We start from the raw sequence: 14,293 nt of genomic DNA, 5'->3' as shown, positions 1-14,293 counted from the left end.
ATATTATCACAATTTTTTATTCCAACCTGAGCATTCTGTATGAGTTTTGCACACTCTATGTGAAAAGCAGCAGTAAGGAAAGACAAACATCATAATAATCAGGGGCACTTAAATCTCAGTGGGATCTGGCCCTGTTGATAGGATTTACAATAGAACATATGCGAGCAAATTGATATAAATTATTATTAGAAGAAATGCAACCAGTTCCCAGGGTATCTATTATTTAATACATTTATATACCACAATTTTTCATCCTTTATCCTGAAATTTCAGATAAATAATCTTCAAACAGACTGCCCTAACATGGGAAGCTTCAAGGCAAACTGTCAATTCTTCCAAGAAATATAAGCACATATCCTTTTCAATGAAGCACCATGTCTGGCTCTAACTATAACTTAGGTCTTCAAAAAATAAATAAAGAGGTGACACAAAGGACTAAAACATGCTAAAGGACACCAATCAGTCCTCCACTTTTCAAAACAAACAAGGCCTTCTGGAAGGGAAGGAAATGTATGTTCCACATTTGTATAAAATACAGAGAAAAGACACTTGAACACCAGTTTGAATTTATGGAACATTTATCAGTTCAACCAAGGTAGTTGCTATTGTGATAGAAAGCTCAAATGTATGCCTTATGATGCATCTTGAAAGGCAGCCCACAGGGAGTGGTGCATGTGCGAGACCGCCTCTTTAAACCCTGAAAGATAATTCTTGAAACCTGAGAGCCTGCATAAATGAGAGAAGTTATTCAGGAGACAAGAGATCTTTTGATAACACAATTGACCAGTCCATCTCACCCCAGCACACCACTTTGCAAAATTTGGAACGGGAGGCCATCGAAATAGTTGTGTTGCAAAATAGTACAGCATGCCAGAAGTGGCAGTGGGATATGCCTTGATCACATCATGGGCAGGGCTAGTTGATGTTATTGTCTGAACTGGCCCAAAGCTTGAGGTAACAGTTACCAAGAGATTAGCCCGATATCTTTGAAACCCTGTTCAGATAAATACAACTTCTGTTATGTTATGTTAAATGGATCACTGTAATCGCTGAGAAATAATTTGACTGGCTGTACTGCTTGTGTAACCTGCAAAGCTACATACTAATTCATTGCTCTTATGAATAATATACCCCCTCAGTAAATGTATGTATTGTGTCAAGTTCATATAAAAAAGCAACACAACAATACTAGAGCCACATCAGCTATACACAAAGCTATAAACTAAGTTTACCAATATGAACCTCCTTTTGGGCATTATAATGTACTAGAAAAGGCAGGGAGCCCAAAGCAGTCATGACAGCACAAAAGCAATAGAAGAATCTTTGCCCAAAGCAAAAGAAACAACACGCTGTGTAGTTTTGACCTCCTTACTCTGTCCTCAGCAGTCACCCTGATAGGCGTATCCCAAAGCCTCACATACAGAGTTTATTTTTCTCAGCTGGAATCTCAAGCCTTTTCTTTTTTTTTCTCGGAGAAGGCAACACACACCTTCATTCCCCTCCCCTCATGGTTTCCTAGGTTACAGGCTGGTCACTACCTGCTATCTCCTTCTCTACCATGCAAACAGCCTAGCTGTACACACTACTCTATCTAAAAGAAAGCATGAAAGCTGTTTGTTTTAAAAATATAAATTGTAAGCAATCAATGGGTTCTCAAGGAAGTCTTCAATGACTAAACAACAATAAAACCAACCAAACAAACACATTACACACACATTTCCAAGTAGAATCTTCCTTGCCACTCACTTTGTCACAAGCACCCATGTAATTTTTTTTTAGAAGTCTTCACTTTCCCACAGAAAATTGCAATCAGGCTGGCCTAATAAACCACTTTCAACAGAATTGCTCAGAGGTTGCAACTGTCAGATAGACCTCAAATGGTGGGGGCACTTGCAGAAGGGCTGCCTCTGTAATTAGTTGCTAGAATGCATGTTGTGTATAATTCCCAATATTTTGAGTAAAAGTGGACAGCAACTTTTTTCACTTAACATTTTCTGCTTGAACTGTGTAGACCACGCTTCTGCATTAAGATATGTTATCACCTATCTCCACTCCATTCCAATATGAAGTGTTCACATGCTGTAGTGCTATTGCAATGCACATGTATTTCTATTCTCCACATGCTCTGTGGAGCTCTGGAAAGCAGGCTACTCAGACAAAAAGAAAAACAAGGAGATAGTATGCCTCAGCTAAAATAACTTGCGTTCTTCTATCCACATTATTTATTTATTGAATTTTTATTCCACCTAACCAGATTGTTCTAGGCAGTTCACATAAATAAAAACAGATTTTTTAAAAACAAGCCATTAAAAACCAATTAAAATTAAAACCATTTTAAAAACCAGGCTAAAAAAAGTGTGTCTTGAGAGCTCTTTTAAAAGCTGGTAATGATTCTAAGTCTCGAATATCTAGAGAGACAGCACAGCTCAGGAGTGACTACAAAGAAAGCTTGATCCCGAGTAACCTCCAGACAAGCTAGCGGTAGCCATAGACCTGCCTCAATGACCTTAATGTGTAGTGAGAATCATGCTGAAGAAGGCACTCTCCCAGGTAACCTGGTCCTTAGCTATTTAGGGCTTTAAAGATAATTACCAGGACTTTGCATTTTGCCCGGAAACATATCAGCAGCCAGTGCATTTGTTTTTTAAACAGGCATAATATGGTCTGTTTTAGAGACTAGACACCAATCTGACTGCCGCATTTTGAACTGGTTTCCAAACTACCTACAAAGGCAGCCACAGATAGATTGCATTGTAGTAGTCAAGCCTAGAGGTCACCAGAGAGTGCACCACAGTTTTTAGATCATTATATTCAAGGAACATATGAAGCTGATGATGGGAAGTGCTCCTGGCCACAGCCTGAGAAACCAGGGTGAGACCTGGGTCCAGTAGCACACCCAAACTATGTAACAGTTCCTTTGGGAAGAGAGCAACCCTAATTAGAACAGGAGGTTCTATCACATCCCTCAAATTATGACCCCTTACCAGGAGTACCTCCATATTATTTGGATTCTGCTTCAATTTATTATTCCTCATCCAGACCATTACCACTTGTAGGAAGGCATTTATGGGGTTAATGTCAATTCCTGATAATGATGTCATAGAGAAAAAGATTTGGGTGTCATCAGCATATTTATAACCCTGCTCCAAAACTCCTGATGATCTGATCCAGCAGTTTCATACAGATGCTAAAAAGCATTGGAGATAGGATGGCACCCCGAAGGACATAATTCAATAGCTCTTGTTTCACAGAGCAATATTTTCAAGTGACACCATCTGGAATCTATATGAGAGATAGGAATGGAACCACTGCAAAGCAGTACCACCTATTTCCAAATTCTCCAAATGATCCAGAAGCACACCATAGTTGATGGTATCAAAGGCCGTAGAAAGTTCCAAAAGAACCAACATAGTCATACTCTCTTTGTTGATTCCTTGGTAGAGATCATCCATCAGGCTGACCAAGGCTGTTTCCACCCTACAGCTTGCTCTAAAACCAGTTTGAAATGTGTTTGGATAATCACTGTCCTCCAAAACCAGCTGGAGCAGATCAGCCATCACCCTCTTAATCACCTTGCCTAGTCAAGGGAGGCTGGAGACCAGCCTATAGTTATCCATCACTGTGGGCTCTAGGGCAGGATTCTTAAGTCTCAAAATTGCTCCTTCAAAGGAGAACATAAACACTTTATTTATCTATTTATTTATTTAACATATTTTTATACCGCCTAAAACTCACGTCTCTGGGTGGTTCACAAAAAGCAAACAAAACAGAAAGAGATTAAAACACCAGTTAAAATGAAGTAAATGATACAGCAAAATTCAAACCTTAAAACATTTTAAACATGTTAAATCTATTAAAACAATATTTAGTTAAAAGCCTGAGTGAATAGATGTGTCTTCAAAGACTTTTTAAAAGTTGTCAGAGATGGGGACGCTATTATTTCAGCAGGTTGCATATTCCAAAGCTTTGGGACAGCAGCGGACAAGGCCCGTCCCCGAGTAGCCACCAAACGAGCTGGTGGCAACTGCAGACGGATCTTTCCTGATGATCTCGATGGACACTGGAGTTCATAACGAAGAAGATGTTCTCTTAAATACCCAGGGCCCAAGCCTTTTAGGGCTTTATAGGTTATAACCAGCACCTTGTATTTTTCCCATAAACTTATCGGCAGCCAGTGTAGATCTTTCAAAATGGGAGAAATATGGTCTCTCTGAAATGACCCAGAGACCAACCTGGCTGCTGCATTCTGTACCAATTGTAGTTTCTGGACTACACACAAGGGCAGCCCCACATAGAGCTTATTACAGTAATCTAGTCTGGAGCTTACCAGCAGATGTACCACTCTTCTGAGGTTATTTATCTAAAGAAATGGAGGCAGTGGCGTATCAGCCAAAGCTCATAGAAGGAACTTCTGGCTACTGCCTCAACCTGTGACACCAGGGAGAAGCTAGGATCCAGAAGCACCCCCAGACTGCGTACTTGTTCCTTCCGGGGAAGTGTGACCCCATCCAGAACAGGCAGATCAAACTCATCTCCAGAGTTTAGACCCTGCACAATGAGTACCTCCATCTTATCTGGATCCAGTCTCAGTTTGTTATCCCTCATCCAGTGCATTACCACCTCCATGCAGGCATTTAGGGAGGTTATGACCTCTCCCGAAGAGGCTGACATGGAGAAATAGATTTGGGTGTCATCAGCATACTGATAACACCCTGCACCAAATCTCCTGATGATCTCTCCCAGTGGTTTCATGTAGATGTTAAACAACATCAGAGACAATACGGAGCCTGAGGGACACCATACAAAAGTTCAGATCTTGATGAACAACAGTCTCCAAGGGACACCATTACTCGCCATTCTTGTAAGCACAAGGCACAAGTTTTTGTTATTAGCCTCCTGAGTTGCCAGAGTCTACTGGACATGGTTCCTTGTCCATCTACCTGTATGTAAAGACTTTGTGAAATCAACAGTAAGAACTTAAAGCAGGCATAGACAGCCTTGGCCTTCTAGCCATTGTTGAACTAAAACTCCCATTCTCCCTTGCCACAATTGTAGTAGGGGATGATGGGTGTTGTACAGCACTTCAGCAGCTGGAAAGTCAATGTTGCCTACCCAAACTTAAAATATGTGGTGGCACATGTTGGAGGAGCAATCCCTTTAGGTACTCTGGCTCCAGATAACAGGACATTGAAAGGTAAAAACCACAAGTTTCCATGATGTCTAGAAATCTGGAAACTATTTGAGTACTGACTTCTGTCCCCACTATAGTTAGCTATTGTCTTTCCTTCTTTCTTTCTTTTAATATTTAGTATATTAGAAAGTAAAACTTTGAACCTTGCTGTGAGTTTTGGCTTCTCTGCTCTCCAGCCTAAATCTAAATGGCATCCCTTTGGATTTGGGCTTGAAACACCTATGTTAGGTGGATTTTTTCTCCTCCTCTATGCAATAAAATGAGAATATTAATATTACAAGTTACTTAGCAACTAGGTTGCCTGTATTAGAATATGACTATTCTATTCTCTATCAAATCTTGATTGCAGAAGTAGGATATACACTCATTGACTGTATTGAAGCATATTATGATGGTGGGGTAGGAGTGGATGTATGTGAAATAGAATCATGAAAACAATAGCATTTTACCAGCTTAAATATAGTTATCCATAGTTTCTTCTGAAGTACAGAAATTAAAAGTACAGAAATTAAAAGCCTGAGAAACTATCCACAGAACCCATAAGAGACAAAACCACTTCCTCTGCTGCAGAATCATTAAGAAATCAATGAAAATTAAAAGTGCACAAGTCCTAAGGGACAAGCACTTCAGTTAATATAGGGGGTGGATTTAATCAATGCTAGCCTTTCCTGCTTTCCTTAATAATCGTATTACCTGCAGAACACATAAGTATAGAAGTAAAGAAACCAAAATACAAAAGAATGACAGTCACTATGTAATTTTACTGTATTGCTTTTGTTCTTCCATCCTCTATAATAAAGAGCTTGAGTCTGATCCCGTGACCCTGCCCGTGTCTTTCTCGGCCGTTCTGGGCATGCGCAGGGACACGGCCGCAGGGACATGGGCGGCCATGTTGGGTCCCGGTAAGCGGCGAGGAGAAGCAGCAGCAGGAGGCGGCGGCGACTGGAACCGATGCCGGCCGTGGCGGGCTGCCAGGGACCGATGGTGGCGACCGTCGCCTCAACGGGACAACGGGGCAGCGAGTGGGGCCCATGGCAGCGGCGCCGGCTGTGGAGGGGCGACAGTTGGTGGTTGCGGGGCCGGCCCGGCAGCGGACGGGCAACCCACAGTGGGCCCCGATACCAGGGGCTGAAGGTGGAAATGGGGGGAGCGGTGGCTGGCGACTGGGGCCGATGCCGTCTGTGGTGGGCCGGCAGGGACCGATGGCGGCGACCGTCGCCTCAACGGGACAACGGGGCGGCGAGTGGGGCCCATGGTGGCGGCCGCGGCTGTGGAGGGGCGACAGTTGGTGGTTGCGGGGCCGGCCCAGCAGCGGACGGGCAGCCCGCAGTGGACCCCGATACCAGGGGCTGAAGGTGGAAATGGGGGAGCAGTGGCTGTCCGGCAGCCGGCCGCAATGACGGACAAGCGGCAGCAGCGGCCACGGCAGGCTGCGTGGCGTGGCGGGCCCACCGCGGCCGGCATTGGACCCAGTTGCCACCTCCTGCTGCTGCTTCCCCTCGCTGCTTCCAAGAATGTAAACTGTAAACTGTTTGCCGCCCGGGAAGAGGAGCAGAGGGCCGGTAAGATAAAAATTTAAAAATGCAGGGGGGGGAAGGGCAGGGGGAGTGGGGGAGGGGTAAGGGCAAGAGGGAGTGGGGCAGGGGGAGGGCAAGAGGGAGCGGGGCAGGGGGAGGGGGAGGGCAAGAGGGAGTGGTACAGGGGGGATGGGCAAGGGCAAGAGGGAGTGGGTGAGGGGAAGGGCAAGAGGAAGTGGGGCAGGGGGGAGGCGAAAGGGCAAGAGGGAGTGGGGCAGCGGGGAGGGGAAAGAGCAAGAGGGAGTGGGGCATGGGGGAGGGGAAAGAGCAAGAGGGAGTGGGGCATGGGGGAGGGGGAAGAGCAAGAGGGAGTGGGGGAGGGGGAAGGGCAAGAGGGAGTGGGGCAGGGGGGATGGGCAGGGCAAGAGGGAGTGGGTGAGGGGGAAGGGCAAGAGGGAGTGGGGCAGGGGGGAGGGGGGAGGGCAAGAGGGAGTGGGTGAGGGGGAAGGGCAAGAGGGAGTGGGGCAGGGGGGATGGGCAAGGGCAAGAGGGAGTGGGTGAGGGGGAAGGGCAAGAGGAAGTGGGGCAGGGGGAGGCGAAAGGGCAAGAGGGAGTGGGGCAGCGGGGAGGGGAAAGAGCAAGAGGGAGTGGGGCACTCTTGGCGGTGGCGGCAGCGAAACTCTCCCCTACTAGCGCCCGTTATTTTAACGGGCTTGAAAACACTAGTTGTGTTATATTATGTACTATACTATGCCAGAAGCTATTGGGGCAAGAACCACGAGTGTTGGGAATTGCACTCGTGTTGCATCCACAGGACTGAGGAGTGAGACACTATGAGCAGCATGGTTCTAGTGGCGGTTGTTTCCCATGCCATCTCAGGCGCTAGGGGCTTGAACTGCGCCTGTTTTTAGGGCTAAATAAATGAATGCAGGGAAGGAGTTTAGAGCAAGTGTGTCCTGTGCTTTCATACTCACTTGACCACACAAGTGTTCTCAAAACTACAAGGACTTCCCTGCCAACATATACTGATGACTGACTATGTTTGATTTATTACAAACTTCCTGTAGACAAGCCTATTGTCTATCTAGGTACAAAATTATCACTAGAATGCTAGGTACAGGAATTTGCTGAGCACTTCTGCTCCCTTTTCTAGCACTGTGCTGACCACTGTAAGGCTGTTCACTGTGCAGCACACTGACATTCTATAGTTATTACTGCTATTTGTCTCTCTTACAAAGTCAATAGAAATTTGGCTTTGCAAGAGAGTAAGAAATGCACTTACACAATACACTAAGTAAACCTGAGCATGTTTTTGGTCAGGATTGGGTCAACTGATCTGATCCACTCACACAAATGTCAGTTTGGGGTCCTTTGGAGCCTTCAGAATGCTAGGGCCAGGATCAACTCCCACCCACTGTGAAAATCCCCATAGATGTGTATGGAGACAGTTTTTAAAAATGCAAAAACATAAAACAAAAACTCGGCTGCTAATAAGGGAGCTCTGAAAACTCTCCCACAAATAGGTAAGAATGGCCAGAATCCATGTGTTTAATTACAAGTGATTCTGACCATCCTTTGATTTTAAATTAATTTTAAAGTGTAACTGGAAAATTATATTCACTGTGAAACCCAGTAGTTTAACACCAGAAAATTGCAGGGAAAATGATGTAGTATCAGAGCATCTCAGAGAAACACCAGAAATCAGCCACTTTTTTAAAAAAAATGCGAGTTAAAAATGGGCTGAATTTTCCCCCTCTCTTAAAAAAAAAAAAAAGAGGAGATAAATGCGTGGGCGTGCAGGCAGGCAGGAAGAGTGCAGAAGGTTTTTGTTTGTTTGTTTTTGTTTTGTGCCAGCCACAATCACACACTGGAAAGGAGAGCAGACCCCCACTGCCATTTGGAGCTTTGGAAAGCTCCAATTTCTCCAAAACAAGATTCATGACGTCTGAACTGAAATGGGCTTCCCTAGTTTGAAACAGGAATTTCTCCAACCTCTTCTGAAATGGCCCATATCGGGCCATCGTTGACCTGACATTCCACAGCCCTATAATTTAGACAGTTTCAAAGATAATAAATTAAGGTTGTGATTCTTGAAACCAGTGTAGCCACCTTTTCATTAGAAGAATGTATTTCTTTCCAAATAAGGCGCTGTGCCGAACATCAAGCACAAGACGGCTGTGTCCCCAAGGAAGAGCTCCAAATGCTGTCCCCTTATGTGCACCCTCCTTGTCCTCCTTCCATTTTTAAAAGTGGGGGCAGGAGCGCATCTTGTTTACCTTGCTGGCCCCAATAATCTGCTGCCCTTAGGCAACTGCCTCACTTTGCCTCATGAAAGAGCCACTCCTGCATCAACTACTTTATCTACAGTGATGCAAAAATCATTGCTAAAAACTGTCATGCAGAGACAATGAAGACAATAATCTAAAGCTCCAGATGAACACAGAAGTAAAAGTGTTTACAGTGCATTCTTAACTCAACTGAATGCTAGTTCAAGTTCATCAGTCCTTCTTAGCACTTGCTCCTTTCCTTCCTCTTACGTCTACTTCAGGAAAGACAATTCTCCCCAGCAGAATGCTGGACACAAAAGTAATGCAAATAGATCCAGTAACCTTGCTAAAAGATCCATCTTTCGGCAGTTGAAAGAGGAGGAACAGGAAGTAGCATGTGAGTGAAGGATTGGGTAGAAGGAGTGAAGCTCACCAATTTTAGCAAGCATTTATGTTAGCGGTGTGCTTATCATACAGTTGATTTACCTAGTCAGGATTGCAACACCTTTATATTTGCCTTAACCATCAGACAGAACTGTGCATATTTAGATATCCAAAAGGAGCTGTCCCTTAAACATAGTGCTGACAAGAACTTCAAAGGCCCCCAAAAGACAGGCAGTTTTTAAGATATGACATGTTCATGAACATTAGTGTCTGATAGAACTTACATTTCCATGGTTTTCAATCATTTCATTCCAGTCAGTTGATGAAAATTGGTGGTACTCCAGACAGCTGGTAATTTGTCCTTGAAGTGATGGTACTCCTGGCCATACTCTTCCTTTATAGTACTGCTGTGCAAGCTATAGATCACTGAAATGAACAGCTGCACTACATTGCTTTAACTATAATCCTTTAAGCATGTCTGGGATAAACTAGATTTATTCTAAAATGTAGCAAGAAGAAAGTGTTTTGTGATTTGTATTTGTTCAGTGATAGTATTTGCACACTTTGTTATATAGGCCTAGAAGAAAATACAGTGCTTTAAAAAAAAACAAAAAAAACACTACAACATACAGCTCCAAAGAAATCATTGCCACTATAGCATTTTTTACAAGAGAGATGTGGCCCAAACTTATTTTGGGACCATTCTTCTAAGCAGATGCATGACAGTTTGCCAAATATCATCCATTTCTCATTGGACTAAAAAATGCGTTATCTCAGCTCAGCTTCCACCAAGACCTAGCTTTATGCTGATTTATGCTTTTATTGTCTTTGAGACATCATTAAGGAGAAATACAATGTAGGCAAGACAACAATTTAAATGGACTCATTTCTATATAAATACATACATAGTTATACATAATACTCTACATGAATCACAAAGGAAAAAAACTTAAAATTAAAAGGTGTGTAAGCAGATTTTGATGTTACATTCCCACTACTGATAAAATCCAGATTATAATTATTCAACCTCACAATGGTATCCGTATTTAAGCATTCAACTAAAACTACTAATTGCTGTTTTCTGTGTTATGTATTACCTTATTATTTCTGGATAGACAATTTTTCTGGTCTTACTGCTTCTGTACAATTGAAACAGTTTTTATTCATACTCAATTCTGCTGCTTGTTATTACAATCATGTTTTCCCCTTCTGTGTTTTCACTGGCTTCTCTCTCTCTCACTCTCTCATATCTATTTTCTAGTATTTAAGTTCATACCAGTTTTATCTTCTCTTCCTTTATGTTTTCTCTGCTCTTCCTCTCCTAATCTTCTTGCTCAGTTACCACTCTCTATTTCTATGTTACATCTCAATACTTTTGCCTTCGCTACAGAGGCGTAACTAGGGAAAATGGCGCCTAGGGCAAGCACTGAAATTGCGCCCCTGTCCAAACAGGAATGATGGGACTTGTAGTCAACAATAGCTGGAAATCCCTGTTAAAAGGAACACTGTACCATCTAGACATGGTTGTTGATCAAAACCTGAAAACATGAGCCATCTCTGTAAAAGACTTAGAACAACAGTCAGGAGTTGTGTGAGGATTCCAAGTGTCATTTTCTCTGTCTCATCTCATTCTTTAAAAAACATGACTTTGTCCTAGAGGATCACCTGCCCAAATAGCCACTAGCAAAATAGGGGAAGAAGGTGGTGGTGGTGGTGGTGGTGGTGTGTGTGTGTGTGTGTGTGTGTGTAAACCAGTGAATGATTCCTGCCAACCTTTGTCTTATGATGACTGTTGGCTCATGATGGGGTATATGTGCATTCACCACACTAGTGCTTACTTTGACACCAAGAGGATACATTAGTTTGCCACACTAGACAGAGGAATTTGCAACAGGAGCAGACAGCCAAGTTCTGCCAGGGCCAAAACCAGCCCCTGCCAGACTAAGAAATCATTGTAATTTGCCCCTTCCTGTCACAAGCAGTGTGCTGTTCTTTTATTATTGACTCTAACTCTCAGATATCCCAGTAATGGATGGAAAATTCAGGGTCAATTTACAAGAGACACATTTTCTACATGGAAGTTTCCTCTGTGCAGATGTTGTACAGAAATCCATGTGTAGTGACCGCCAGGGGCATAGTAAGGTTGGAATGGGCTCAGATACGAGATTTTAAAATGGGCCCCCAGCCCCTCAAAGTCCAGGGACTCCACACACCCCAGGCCCCCAAGGACTTAAGTCTGATATTTCAAAATAAGTATGCTGCCTGGAAATACATTTCACTGAATACACACATGCACACTTCACAGTATATAGTGATATACATTGAGTACTATATATTTGTTCTACTTTTAATGCCTAGAACACACTAGCAACGCTAATTATTAAAATGGCCCCCTCGCTGCAGATTAGCAAAGGAGACTTTCAACCATGCAAGGTGAGCCTATGTTTGTTTTCTCAGAATTCTGAACAAATTCAGTAAAGTTTGATTCCTGGAGGTTTTTTACACGAGGCTTTTAAAGCCCTTTAACACACATCTCCTCTGGAATAGAGGTGCTGCATTCACATGTTGGCCAGATTTACCCTGAAGTCCCTGCAAGTTATTGGGGAGCAGTTCACACACAAGAAAAATAAAATAAAATAAAATAAAATAAAATAACAACACATGCTTCACAGTTCTCACTCAGACCTTCTGGATTGCAAAACAACTTGAACATAAGTGCATTTATGAATGAATGAATGGAAATAAATAAAATATACTTGTTCCAGACGTTTTAGTAATTTTCTGCCCTGAAACAAGCCACTTATAGGCCTTTTTAGATAGTTTGTTTTTAAAGCCAGCACATTTTTCAGTCCATTTTAAATTAAATATTCAGAGACTTCTCAGTCTCGCCCCACCCCCATATCAAAGCCCTATGCTATGGCAAGCACATTCCTATGGGAGGGGGGGACCACAAAAAGGAATTCACAGCCTACCTAGCAATAGCTGTTCTGGATGGTCTGGGCAGAGGGTCTGCTGCTGCTGCATAGAACTCTGCCTGCTTCCTCTTTCCTGGCTTGCTGGGGCCTGCTGAGTTCAGGCTTCAGGGAGGCCTACTCGGAAGCCTCTCTGGAAGCCCCGCCCACCCACCGATCAGCTGAGAGGTGGGGAGAGAAGAGCTCTGCAGTTTGCAGGCCTTGCTGATCCTAGGCCTCACCGATCAGCCGGAGCTGAAGGCAAGTGGCTGAGGGGCCCTGGGGCTGGGCAGGTGGGCAATGGGGTGGGGGTGGCAGGAACTGGTGTGGCGCCCCCACCTCAGTGGCGCCTAGGGCACGTGCCCTGCCTGCCCACCCCCCCCAGTTCCACCTGTGATTCACTAAGCAGGGTCTGGCCTGCATTTACATGGAGACTACTGTATGATATTCCCCTGCTGCTCTGGGAAGAGTATCTGCATGCTTGCATGGAGGCTCCAAGTCTCCTCCCTGGCATCTCCAAGATAGGGCTGAGAGAAACTCTTGTCTGTAACCTTGGAGAAGATGCTGCCTGTCTGTGTAGACAATACTGATCTAGATGAAACAATGGTCTGACTCAATAGAAGGCAGCTTCCTATGTATTGTGAAGAAAATATAACATTTTAAAAGCTCGTTACAACATATGTGCATTCTCAAATATATGTAGCAGGTATGGGAGAGTACATATCCCATGTTGCATGCTAAATATAGTGCTAAGAAAGACATAGTTATGCTTTCCTCATGAAGTGTCAGCATGAATAATGACTTACCTGTAACCTGCATATAATGTCTAAGTGAGCCCAATGGATTGATTATTTCATTTGTTTACATTATGTCCATGTGCAAAAACATTCCAGATTTTTCATTTCATTTTATTTTTATTAATTCCATTTAAAAAAATAATAATGTCATATTGTAATATATATATATAGCATAATATATGAATCATCTAAATTATAACTAGCTCCGAAAAAAAGATCCCAACACATATGTATCGTTCATTTACAAAGGAAAGGAAACCCACTTAACAGCATATTTTGACAATTAAAAAACAACTTGATATGAGGACTGCAGCTTCAGTGAATTTGAACTGGAGAGATGGGGGATTTTTCAAATAATTTGAAGTATGCACTTCAAAATTTAAAGAACTATATGCTCAATTAATTACTACGATTAAATATGAATGTGAAAGATATTGTAACTGTGAAGAATATTTTCCTTTTTTAAAAAGTCCCAGTTTTATATATATTAAAAAGACTCTGTCTCCAAGGAAAGAATCTATTAAAAAGCCTTATGGATAAAAGAAAACCCACACATATTCTATTACTACAGCATTTCATCCAATAAATCACAGTGGCTGAAAGATTTTTTTTTAAATTGGCTACATTCTTACTCCATTTATACAACACCTAAAAAATGCAAGAATCTTTCAAAGGCATGTAACATTCACAGTGCCTCTTAATGACCTCAGCAGGTCCAGAAAAGGGGGATTCAATTTTCAAAGATAATTGTGTCAGATAACTGCCTTATCCTTTTTCAGAAACAATCTGATAAATACCTAATTACTAGCCAAGTGATTTCAGAGCCACACAGCTGGGCCTGACAGAAGTCTACAAAGAATTAAAATGTGTCCCAGGGCCATTGATGGACAGTGAACTATTTCAGTTAGCTGAAAGGATGCACAGATCAGACCCCCTCAGGAGAATACAAGTAGGAACAGAACAGTGAACTTTTCCACAATCAATACTGTTTCATGCTTTATCTTTCCCAAGTGGTGGGAAGTTCCAAGGAACCTTTATAGACTGAAGTTTCTTTGAAGCTGAGAGTACTGGACACTTATCGTGTTCAGTAATTTTGTATTCATTTACATAGTTACAGTTATTACAGGGATGCCGAAACAAGTTCATAATAGCAAGGGTATATAGCAAGTTTGGAGAGGACCTCCAA

The 14,293-nt window shown here is 42.8% G+C and overlaps 1 protein-coding gene across 1 annotated transcript in view; it reads right to left on the bottom strand.

Moving 5' to 3' along the window:
* The window catches only part of ROBO1 (roundabout guidance receptor 1), a 927,259-nt gene extending 914,830 nt beyond the window's left edge, over positions 1-12,429 (bottom strand). The window contains 1 exon segment of the mRNA XM_053306810.1: positions 12,332-12,429. The gene's annotated coding sequence lies outside the window, so the exon portion shown is untranslated.
* Positions 12,430-14,293: the final 1,864 nt, after the last annotated feature.

Source organism: Hemicordylus capensis, chromosome 3 (assembly GCF_027244095.1).
Source record: "Hemicordylus capensis ecotype Gifberg chromosome 3, rHemCap1.1.pri, whole genome shotgun sequence".
Classification (NCBI taxonomy): domain Eukaryota; kingdom Metazoa; phylum Chordata; class Lepidosauria; order Squamata; family Cordylidae; genus Hemicordylus; species Hemicordylus capensis.
This window is presented reverse-complemented; position numbering and strand designations above follow the sequence as displayed.